The sequence below is a fragment of the Anas platyrhynchos genome, chromosome 23, assembly GCF_047663525.1.
Source record: "Anas platyrhynchos isolate ZD024472 breed Pekin duck chromosome 23, IASCAAS_PekinDuck_T2T, whole genome shotgun sequence".
Taxonomy (NCBI): Eukaryota; Metazoa; Chordata; class Aves; order Anseriformes; family Anatidae; genus Anas; species Anas platyrhynchos.
This window is the reverse complement of record NC_092609.1, coordinates 642,300-652,387: the sequence shown is the minus strand read 5'-3', so window position 1 is coordinate 652,387 and position 10,088 is coordinate 642,300.

Sequence of the window (10,088 nt, the reverse complement as noted above, 5' to 3'; positions counted from 1 at the left end):
TCCTCCTCCTCAGCGGCCTGATGGGGCTTGTAGTCGCCGCCGGGCCGCCCCCTCGGCGCCCCCCGGGCCGCGCTCCCCCCCCCGGGGCAGCCCCCGGGGCGGACACCTCCGTGCCGCCGGCGCTGCAATCGCGGCGGGGCAGCGGCCGGGGCGGCCGTGGCGGTCGCAGCGCTGCGTTTGGACCAAAATCCGGGCGTCCACCTCCAGCAGCAGCCGTGCAGAGCCCCCGGCGTGGGTTCCCCCCGGGATGACAGAGGTGCGGACGGGGAGAGGGAGGGGACGGGGAGACGCCCGCCGCGATGCTCCCCCAGCAAACCGCGCACGGGGGAGCTGAGCCAAGAGCAGGGAGCGTGGGAGCTGCAGAGCCACCCCCGGCTTTGTCCCGGAATTGTTAAAGTTGGCCCCGAAGGGGTCCTGCAGGGCTGCGCTGTGACACCTCGTGATGGAAGGCAAAGGGAGCGTGCCCCTGCTGTTCCCGATCCTTGGTTTTGGTTTTCTGCTCGCTCCATCACTGGGATGCTTGGATGGGGAGAACCATCCCTGCTCCATGCTCAGGGATCTGCCCGCAGCCCCGGCCCCAGCATCGCATCGGGGCCCAGCACGGGAGTGACCACAAGTTGTCACCATCTGGTGGCACAACTGGAGTATGAGCAGGTCCTCCTGGACGGAGGGGGAGAGCAGCACTCCCCAGGGGTGGCCTCAGGCTGCCGAGAGCCCAGGCTGGGACCCTGAGGAGCAACAGGGCCCTGGGGGCTGAGCTGGGGCTTGCTGCCTTGCGGGGACAGGCAGAGGGGCAGGGAACGAGGACTGGGCCACAGCAGGGAACCGCCAGCCCCTGCCCGCCCCTGGGCATCCTCCCTGCCTTGGGCACGATGTCCTGGGCTCCTCTATACATGATGCAACTTCAAGGCAAGGCAGATGCTAATTTCACATGAACCCGGGCTGGTTTCAGTCTAACTGCCCTTAATCAGGAACAGGATTAAGATAAACTGGAAGGAGGTCGTGGCTGCCACACAGCCGAGCAGCTTGCTGTGCATCGGGCAGCCCGCGGGCAGCAGCCGGAGGGGAGCAGCTCAGGTTTGGCTCCGCAGAGGCTCGCTGTGCTGGGGCACGCTCAGGCCCCTCTCCTGCTCCTCCAAAGCACATTCTCCTGTGCTCCTGCTGTGGGACCAGCAGGGCCTGAGTTAAAGGTGCTGGGAACCTGCACCGTGCCGGGGAGCCCCCCCATCCACATCCCCACGCAGGGACACACACTGCAGGCTCCACACGTACACAGCACGCACGGCAGCACCCCACCAAGGCCGTGGGGTGCCCCCCACCACCCACTCGCTCCCACGTGGCACTGACACCACCCACGGGTGAACCCCCACCATCGCTGCCATCGCACACAGGGACCCCGGGCACAGTGCTGGGGAGCACCCGGTGCAGCCTGCCCAGTTCTTCCCCTGTGTCTCCAGACTGGTTGTACTGGGAACCAGAGCGAGCAGGGGGGACACCAGAAGGGCTGAGCTGGGAGGTGGAGAGCTGCGGCACAATGGAGCGGTTCCCCCCTGACCTTAGGTTTCCCAGTTACAGATCTGCAGCTCTCCCCTCCTCCCCACCACAAAGGGAGCCCTTCCCAGTCCCTAATTCTGCATTTAGAAAACAAAAGCAGATGCATCTCGTTTAGCTTCGGAGAGGGGGAGGCAGGAACAAGTGCTGAAGAACAAAGAGCTTTCCCTGAAAGATGTGACGGGACAAAGACTTTGGCAGCTCCAGCTCTCCCTGAAAGGGCCGGAGCCCATCAGGGTGCAGCTCGTGCAGGCAGCTGCCGGGCTCCTGGGTCCCAGCCCGCAGGAGGGGCCGTGCAGGGTGCTGGGGGCCGGCTGCACACGCGGGTGCTGCTGTGCTGCGTGGGTGCTCGAGGCTGGATGGGCACCACTGCGGGGCACCAGGGCTGCAGCCCGGTCCCGTGGCTGGGGCAGGAGACCTGAGCCGTGCCGTGAAGGCAGCCGGAGCCTCTGCCTGTCCCTGTCGTCATTCCTCTGCTTCCCCCGCGCTGCGGAGGCTCCCAGGTGTGCTGGCCGACCTTGGCAAGCTGAATCACACCGAGCGGCTCCGGCACGCTGTGCCAAGGCCGGGGCTGCCCCAGCTGCAGTCTGTGGGGGGGGCAGCCTGCTGCAGGGCTGCTGGAGCCACCTCGGGGAGCAGCCGAGCCCCTCTCGAGCTGCCGGCCTCCAGCGGGTACGGCACAGGGAGCTCTCCCGGCAGCTTGCACAGCACCAGCTTTCCCAGGAAAATGTGACGCAGGGAAATCAGCAGCGACGGGAAGCAAACATTAGCTCCCGGGCGTGATTTAGAGGCTAAGTGCAGCCTTTACAGGAAGCCCCCTCTCTCGCCCCTCCGCTGCGGCTCAATAAAGCCTTATTAGCGGCTCTGGCTGCAGCCACAGGCACTCGGCTGCCCGCGGCCCCAGTCTGGCCACACGGGCGCTGGGACGCGGCTGTCCCGGGGCGAGGAGCTGGCTGCGGGGCCCCAGGACTGCAGCTCAGCTCTCTGCCCCAGCACGCTCCTCACTCTGAGGTTTTTCTGCTATTTTCTTTGACCCAAAGCAGCTTTTTCCTTCCTCGGTTGCATCCTGCAGCACTGTAACAGCCTCCATCTGGTGCTGCATGGCTGCTGTCCTGATGGCAAGGAAGGGAAGCGGATCCTTCGGGTGCCCCTGCCTGCCCCGGCATCACCTCAGCAGCCGGAGGAGAGGCCAGCTCCAGGAGCAGGGGTGCTCCGGGCTCCCCTGGGACCACCCTGGGGTCACAGACGTGGCGTTTGGGAGCCGTGCGGGGGATTATTCCCTGCCCTGCACCTTCGGTACGAGGCGGGCCTGACTTCTGCCCCCGATCGATTTGCGGAGGGAAATTAATGATGTTTGCTTGCCGTGGCCCCCTCACGCCGCAGCCGAGCTGCTGTGAGTGTTGCGCTGCTCCAGCCCGGCTCTCGCAGGGCTGCGGCGTTTAATTACCCGTCCCAGGGGACGTGCAGCATTTTCATTAGCTGCGCTGATGCTGCGCTCATCCCACGCCCCTCGGCCCCCTCTGGAGAGCCCAGGCAGGCTCAGGGCCCTGGGACGGAGCGGGTCAGCCCCTGGAGGACACCCCACGAGGTGCCAGGAGCACAGCAGCCGCTGTCCCAAGGGCTGGGGTGAGGTGTTTGGTGCCGGGCACCCTTTGCCTAGGGGCCCAGAGGGGCTCCTGAGGCTGCAGGATCAGACCCGCAGAGATCTCCAGGGCTAAAGGGAGGCACAAGAGGGGCGATAACAGCGGCTGCCGCTGGCTGTGGCCTGAGCCTAGCAGAGGAGGAAGCTCCCGATAACAAATGTGGGTAATTTACAGCTTTCCCCATGACACAGGCAAAGAGCAAGAGACAAATCACTGGCGCACATCGCCCCCGGCCCGCGGGGGCACGAGCTGCTCCCTTTATCACATCCGCTCAGCCCCATCCGCACAGCCCAGCCCCTGGGGCTGCTGCACCCAGACCCTGCTGGGATCGGGGGGCGCAGGGTGGCACCACGCAGGCTGCTGGGGCAGGATTTGGGTTTGGGGGCGCAGGGGGTGCGGGTTTCTCCTCCCCGGGCAGCTCCGTGGGCACCAGCAGCCGTCGGGGCTGGGAGGAGCGGGCGCTGCGCCCCCCTGGTGCTGCACAGATTCCGCCACTCAGATAATCTGATAATAGCGTTTTGTGCACGCTGTCATTTAGGAGCCCAATGGCAGCTTCTTTCATCAGGAGAAAGGCTGCAATTATGTGTCATTACCCATGGGCTATGATTTTTCTCCCACTACCTAGAGTGGTGTTTTTTTGGTTTTTTTTTTCCCTTCTTCTTTCTTTCAAGCAACACTTGGATATTTATAGCGAAAAAAAAAGCCACAGCCAGCAACAAAACAACCAGGGAGATGGCTTTCCCCTGCACGGGTACAAAATGAAAGCAAAGCAAACGCTGAGCAGCCTCCCAGCCCACAGGGAAGGAGGGCGACCCTCGGGGCCCCGCAGTGATGCACGGGCGCTGCGTGGCCGCGCTGCCCCCCCGACCAGGCGAGGAGCTGGGCACGAGGTCCTTGGTGCTCGGCTTTGCCCACTCCCAGGGAAGGGCAGGGAGGATTTTTGGAGCCCAAGGAGTCTCCGTCCATGCACCCGGCCCAGCGGTGACCCCGCTCACGGTGCCCGTGCCGCACTCAGGAGCTCCCCGCGCACATCTGGGTATTTGGGGAGGATTTCCCCGGGCTCCTGGCACGGGCTGCTGGTCCCCTTTAACGTGGGGAGTTTTCTCCCCGTTCCCAGGCCGGCTTCCTGTCTAGACAGCCCTGAAGAAGCCGCTGTATTTATAGAGCAGGGCAGAGAGCTTTGCCCGCTTGTTTTGCCAAACCCACACAAGGCTGCTGCTGCTGAGGCCGGAACGGAGCTGCCTCCCACACGCTGGAAGAGGGGAGGAGGAGGAAGGCAAAGCAAACCACAGGCAGACCCTAAACTCCCTCACCCCCTCCAGATTGCGGGCAGCTCCCCTCACCTTCCCCCGTGGGCTCTCCGGGCTCCTCTGGCCCTTTTGCTGCCCCTGCAGCACCCGAAGTGCCCCAGCCCTCCTGGGAAGAGCAGCTACCCAGAGCAGAGGCAGTGCTCCCATCACCCCCCCACACACACACACCACCCAGAAACCCTCCCCAGACCCCAGCAGGGCTCTCACGTCCCCCCAGCCACTTCCCGCCCTCGCTGCACTGCCCTGCACCAGCGCTCAGCCCCTCGTGCCCACACATCTCACACCCCCCCAGGGCTGGGGATGCTCCTGCAGGGCTCTGCCAGCCTCCCCGGGTATCTGGGGGCCGTAAGGGGCCGAAGGCTCTCTCCTAAGGGTGTCTCCATGAAGGAGGAACGCTTCCCCCCTGCCCTTTGACAAGCAGTGAGATGGAAGCACCACGTTCCTACATTTAGCTTTTTCCAGCTCATTTCTTCCACCGCCCACTTTCGGAGCCCTTCCTGCCTTGCTCGCCCTGCCCGGACGCATCCCCTCCAACCTCCCGTCCACCCGTCACCTCCTCCAGCCCCTCAGAGACCTCTCCAGAGGGACGAGAGCCACGGGGCACGGCCACAGCATGGGGCTGCCCCCAGCCCCACACCAAGCCCTGGTTGCAGCGGGGGCCGGGGCCGAGCCGCAGCCCCCAGCGCATCCCAGCAGGGCTGGAGCAGACCCGGGGGCTGCAGCCTCGGCTCATCAGCAGCGGCTTTCCTGGGGGCACAATGGGGCTGGTGCTTTGGGATCACATTTCCCATTGACACAGGAATGCAAACCCGGCAGAGGGGGGGTCAGCCCCTCCGTAGGGGCAGCTTCTGCGCCCCGGGACACGGCCCCAGCCCTGGGGGTGTCCCACCACTGCACCCCCACCACCCCCAGGGCCAGGCAGGGGATGGGGCTCACGGCACGGCTGGGAAGAGCTTGGTGCCACACCACAGCCCCAGGCAGAGATAAGAGATAAGAGATAAGAGATAAGCAGCCACCAGAGCTCCCCGGTGCCTCGTCCTCAGCCAGCACCTGCAGTGCAGGGCTGCGCAAGTGGCACAGAGAGAGCGCAACAGAGCCCAGGTGCATAAAAGCTTCTTAAATTGGATTCTTATTGATTAATTCCTCGGGGATTAATCTGTGGGGCTAGGAAACATCCTGCGGTATGCTCATTCTCCGATACTTGGCTAGGAAGTATTTACCCTTCTCCTTGCTGATGGGCGATGGTTTCCAAGAAGGCTTCAAAGCCTGCGCTGTCTGCGTGCTGTGAAGGGCCCCAGCAGAGCTCTCTGGCTGCTTTTTGGGGCTCTGTGGGGACTTTTTGTGCCCATGTCCGGCAGCTCCAGCCCCTGCTGCTGGGCACCGAGGAGGTGCCATGAGCAGGGCTGTGAGGGGTGGGGTGTGAGCCCCCCGCAGCGTGTCCCGGCGGTGGCAGGGTGTCTGCGCACGAAGGGCTGGAGGAACAGAAGCTTCCAGGAAGTTTCCCCGTGACGGATTTATAGGGACGGTGCCCTTTTTACAGGAGTTCATGCTGAAAACAAGCTGCAGATGCTCTCCTTGGGGTCTCCAGCAACAAGCCCAGATTTACTGCTGCTGTCTAGCACTCGAGCAGGGAGCGCCGGGCGGCAGCTGCGCTCCCGGCCTGGGGGCAGTGGCTGCGCGTGGCCCCCGCGGTGCTGCAGCTACCGGGGGGCTCGGCAGAGGCTGCCACCCTACAGCCCCTGCTGACAGCATCCCGGGGCAGCCCCTGGCCCTCTCGTTAGCCCTGACAGCTGCAGCACGCGATGCCGCTGAGCTGCTGCCGGGTCTGGGCACGGTGGGGAGCACAAGGGTCCCTCTGTGCTGCGCGGGGGGCAGAGGTCGTCCCTGTTATTGCTGGGAGACCCGGGGGTCAGGAGCTTGCAGAGGCAGCGTGCTGGCTGGATGCTGGGCACACCGGGGGGAGCGGGGCCCTGCACCTGGTACGGCCGTGGGGCTGCGGCCAGGCTGCTCCCAGCGCCGTGCTGGCACGTCCCTGCCCCACCAGCATCATGGCACAGCTCTCCTCGTCCTCCACAGGGCTTAGAAACCTCAGCTCGGTGCTATCTCGTGGCTTGCAAGGCACCGTTCCAGCTGAGCAGCCCTTACCCAGAGCAAAACGTCTCTCCAGTCCTTGGCTCTGCCACGGCACTCAGTGCTCAGTGCCCTGCCCCTGACAGGGCTGTGAAATGCTGCCTCCGAGCTGTCTTAGTGCCATGGGCTGGTGCTGAGGAGGGCAATGGCCTTGCAGGAAACACCTGCCCCATTCCCCGGGGAGCTGGGCAGCCCTGGGAGCCAGCAGCCGGCACTTCGGCGACGGAGGTGAGCCGAGGGCAGGCGCAGAGCTGCATGCGGAGAGGAGGGGTCGTGCCCCAGCCTTTCAAAATGCAAAGCACCCCCCTGCCAGCAGCCTGAGTGGCAGGGAGCTGACCCCGCTCTGTCTCCGGAGCTCTGCTGGGGGATGCTGGATGTGCCCTGCACGGTAACGAAGGCAAATTGATGCAGGAGAATCATGCAAATCCTTCGCCCAGGAGCAAGGGTGCCAGCGTGCTTGCTCCAGCTGACAGGTTTGCTGGGCAAAACTGGCCCTACCCTCGAGCCAGGCAATTCCAGCTGCCTTTGCGTTCACGCAGCAAATTCCCCTCCGTGGGGCTTTGGGTGGGCTCTGGGGTGGGTGCTGTGCACGTGTGGACCCCGAATGTTTGAAGCCCCCCCCCGAAATGCCGGGGTGCGTGCTGCAATTCCAGCAGATATCTGCTGCTCGTGGCCATGCGGTCAGCAGCTGCAGCCCCAGGCAGGAGGAAACGCTGAGCCTCCGGCAGCTCTCTGAAATCCCAAACGTGCTGCTCTGCCCGGCTGGGATGGGCAGAAGGCTGAGAGGAGGGGAGAAGCCACCAAAGGGGCCAGGGCTGTGGCAGCAGCCGAGTGCTGGGGCAGGGGCTGCAAAGTTCAGCTCCATCACTTCCATCGGCACCCAGCGAGCTGCCGGGCTGGGCAAGGAAGGGAAGGGAAGAGCCCGGGACCCTGCCCGGCCACGGGGAGCTGCCTGCGGGCTGTGCAAACCAAGGAGATTAGCGCTGGGATTGGAGTGGGTGTGAAAAACGACCCCCGTTCCGAAGGGATAAAGCTGCTTTTCTCTCCTGTGCGCTGGGACCGCGGAAGCAGAATCAAAGTTTAATCCCTTCCGCCTGATCCTTCTCGTTAGACATAATGTAATTAACGGGACGGCGAGGAGCTGCAAAGCTGTTTGTGCTCCAGGGTCACACACGAGAACAACAGGGCACCAACTGCCGCCGGGGCAGGCCAGACGGTGAAGGAATTTGGGGGAATTTCGCACAGACGAGAGGCTCTGCACGGAGAGGGCACCGGCACCGGAGGCAGCGACCCGCCGAGAGCTGCCAGAGCCGAGCTGGGGCTCGTTGGGAGGAGGACGTGGGGCTGATGCTGCGGGAGCTCAGCATGCGCGGGGGGCTCCGTGCACCCCCCCTGCAGCCCCGGGCGAGCTCCGTGCTGCGCCTCAGCTGCCGTGTGCCTGGGCTCGTGCCAGCCGCCTCTGCCCTCGTCAACGGTATTTATAGCTGGGGACCTCGACATCTCCGGCGTCCCACGGCACAGAGGTGCTGCGGGGGGGTCCCGCTGCCTCCTGCCAGGAGCAGGAGCCCAACAGCATCGCCCACCCCAGCCCCCCAGACCAAGCACCCCGACACAGCCCCGCTGCAGCTGGGTGAGGGGCTCATTGTGGGACCCCAACCCCGCCGGGGCTGTGCTGGGGGCCCCTGGGGGCACAAAGCGACCCCTCAATGAAATGGGTTTGGAGAGGTACGGACTTGGAAGGGAGCCCCCGGCCCCCCATGCCCGGCCCCTTTGGGTGCCCCCGGCCCCTCCCCACCTGTCACGGCCGGCTCCTGGGCCCCGCTGCAATAAAAGGGCCCATTTATGCCGGGCTGCCAAACAACCGCGCGCGGCCCCCGTGGCCTGGCTGAAGACACCCCTGGCTGTCCTTGGGAATGCTCCCGAGTGCCAGCTCCAAAGGCAGCTGTGGTGGGCCTTAGATCTTTATGGCCAGTAAAGGGGTCCATGGCTAATTTATGCCCCTCCTATAATTTACAGCCTCTTTACAGCTGCTGTAAAATGACCTATAAATCATGGGCAACATCATAGGCCAGAGACAAAGCCCCCGCATCGTCACCTGCCAGCTGGCCCCGAGCAGGGGCGGTGGCCGTGGGGGGACAGAGCCGGCAGCAGGTACCCCCACGGCACGGCTGTGCCGGGAGCACTGCTCGGGGGGCCGGGGAGGAGGAGGATGCCCAGAGGCATCACAGCACGGACGACCCCAGGTCTTGTCCTCCTGCAAGGTGCTGTTGTGTGGGGTGCCTGCCCCTGGAGGCTGCACGACCCCCCCACGGGTCCTGGGGAAGGAGAACCAAACCCGACCCCACGGCGAGGAGAGCCCTTCCCGCCCAGCCCCGTGCAGCAGCCTTCCCAGCCTTGGCTCCTGGAGGGGGCTGCTCATTAGCGCCGCTCCTAATTTGCTCAGATGTTGTGCTGGCTGGGGGCCAGCAGCTCCCCCACCCCGGGCACGCTGCCCCTGGCACCAAGGGGGGCAGATGAGACCTCACTGGTCTCCTGAGCACACATCCCTGCGGCATGGTTGGGATGGGGCTGTCTGGGAATGCGTGGCACAGCGGTGTCCCGCACCCAGGGGTCTCTGCCCCAAAATGCAGCACCTCCACCCTCAGCTCCCAGACAGAGCTGCCCAGCAGTGGTGTCCCCAATTGGATGCAGCCATGAGGTGGCTCCGAGGGGCACGGGGCCATGGCAGGTTTGGGGGTGCAGCATCACCCCAGCCCTGCTGCTGGCCTGGGGGCTGCCCCGTGCCCAGGGCTGGTGGCAGCGCTTGGCCACGGGGAAGCTGCAGCGCTCAGCCTCTTGCAGAGGTTTTTGTTCCCACCGTGCTGCAGAAAGGGCTGACGCAAACGATCGTGGGGAGGAAGCAAAAAACCCCCAAAGCCACTGCATCCGAGCTGGCAGGAGGTGGTTTGCCTTTGGGCTGGAGCAACCGCTCTGAACTCCGCTCCGCGCCTTCCCCGGCCGGCAGCAGCCTCTGTTGGCTTTGGCAGGGGCCTGGGGTTTCTGTTGCGCAAATCCCCGGCGGCCGGGCTCAGCTGGCCGGTGTCGGGTTCCCGGCACAGTGGCTGCCTTTGTGCCCAGGTGCGAGGGCACAGCAGGTGCTGGGCGGCCAGGGCAGCGCCGGCTGCGCCATCGGCACCCGCGCCCCGCACCCTGCGGCTGTCCCGGGGCGCCGCGCTCCTGGGGTGCCGTGGGGCTGAGCTGCTGCCCCCCGTGGGGCAGGTGTCGCCCCCGGTGTTTGGTTGAACTTCCTCCAAGCCCTGTTTACGGCCCGATTTTTGCCAGCCCGTGACCCTGCAGCACAGGCGCTGGGGTGGGTGCGTGTCCTCGGCTCGCAGCCGTTTCCTAAACGCTGGGCTGGATGTCGGTCCTCCTCCTAGCCTGGGCTTTAAATAGCTCTCCTGCTCAGCTGTGCGCG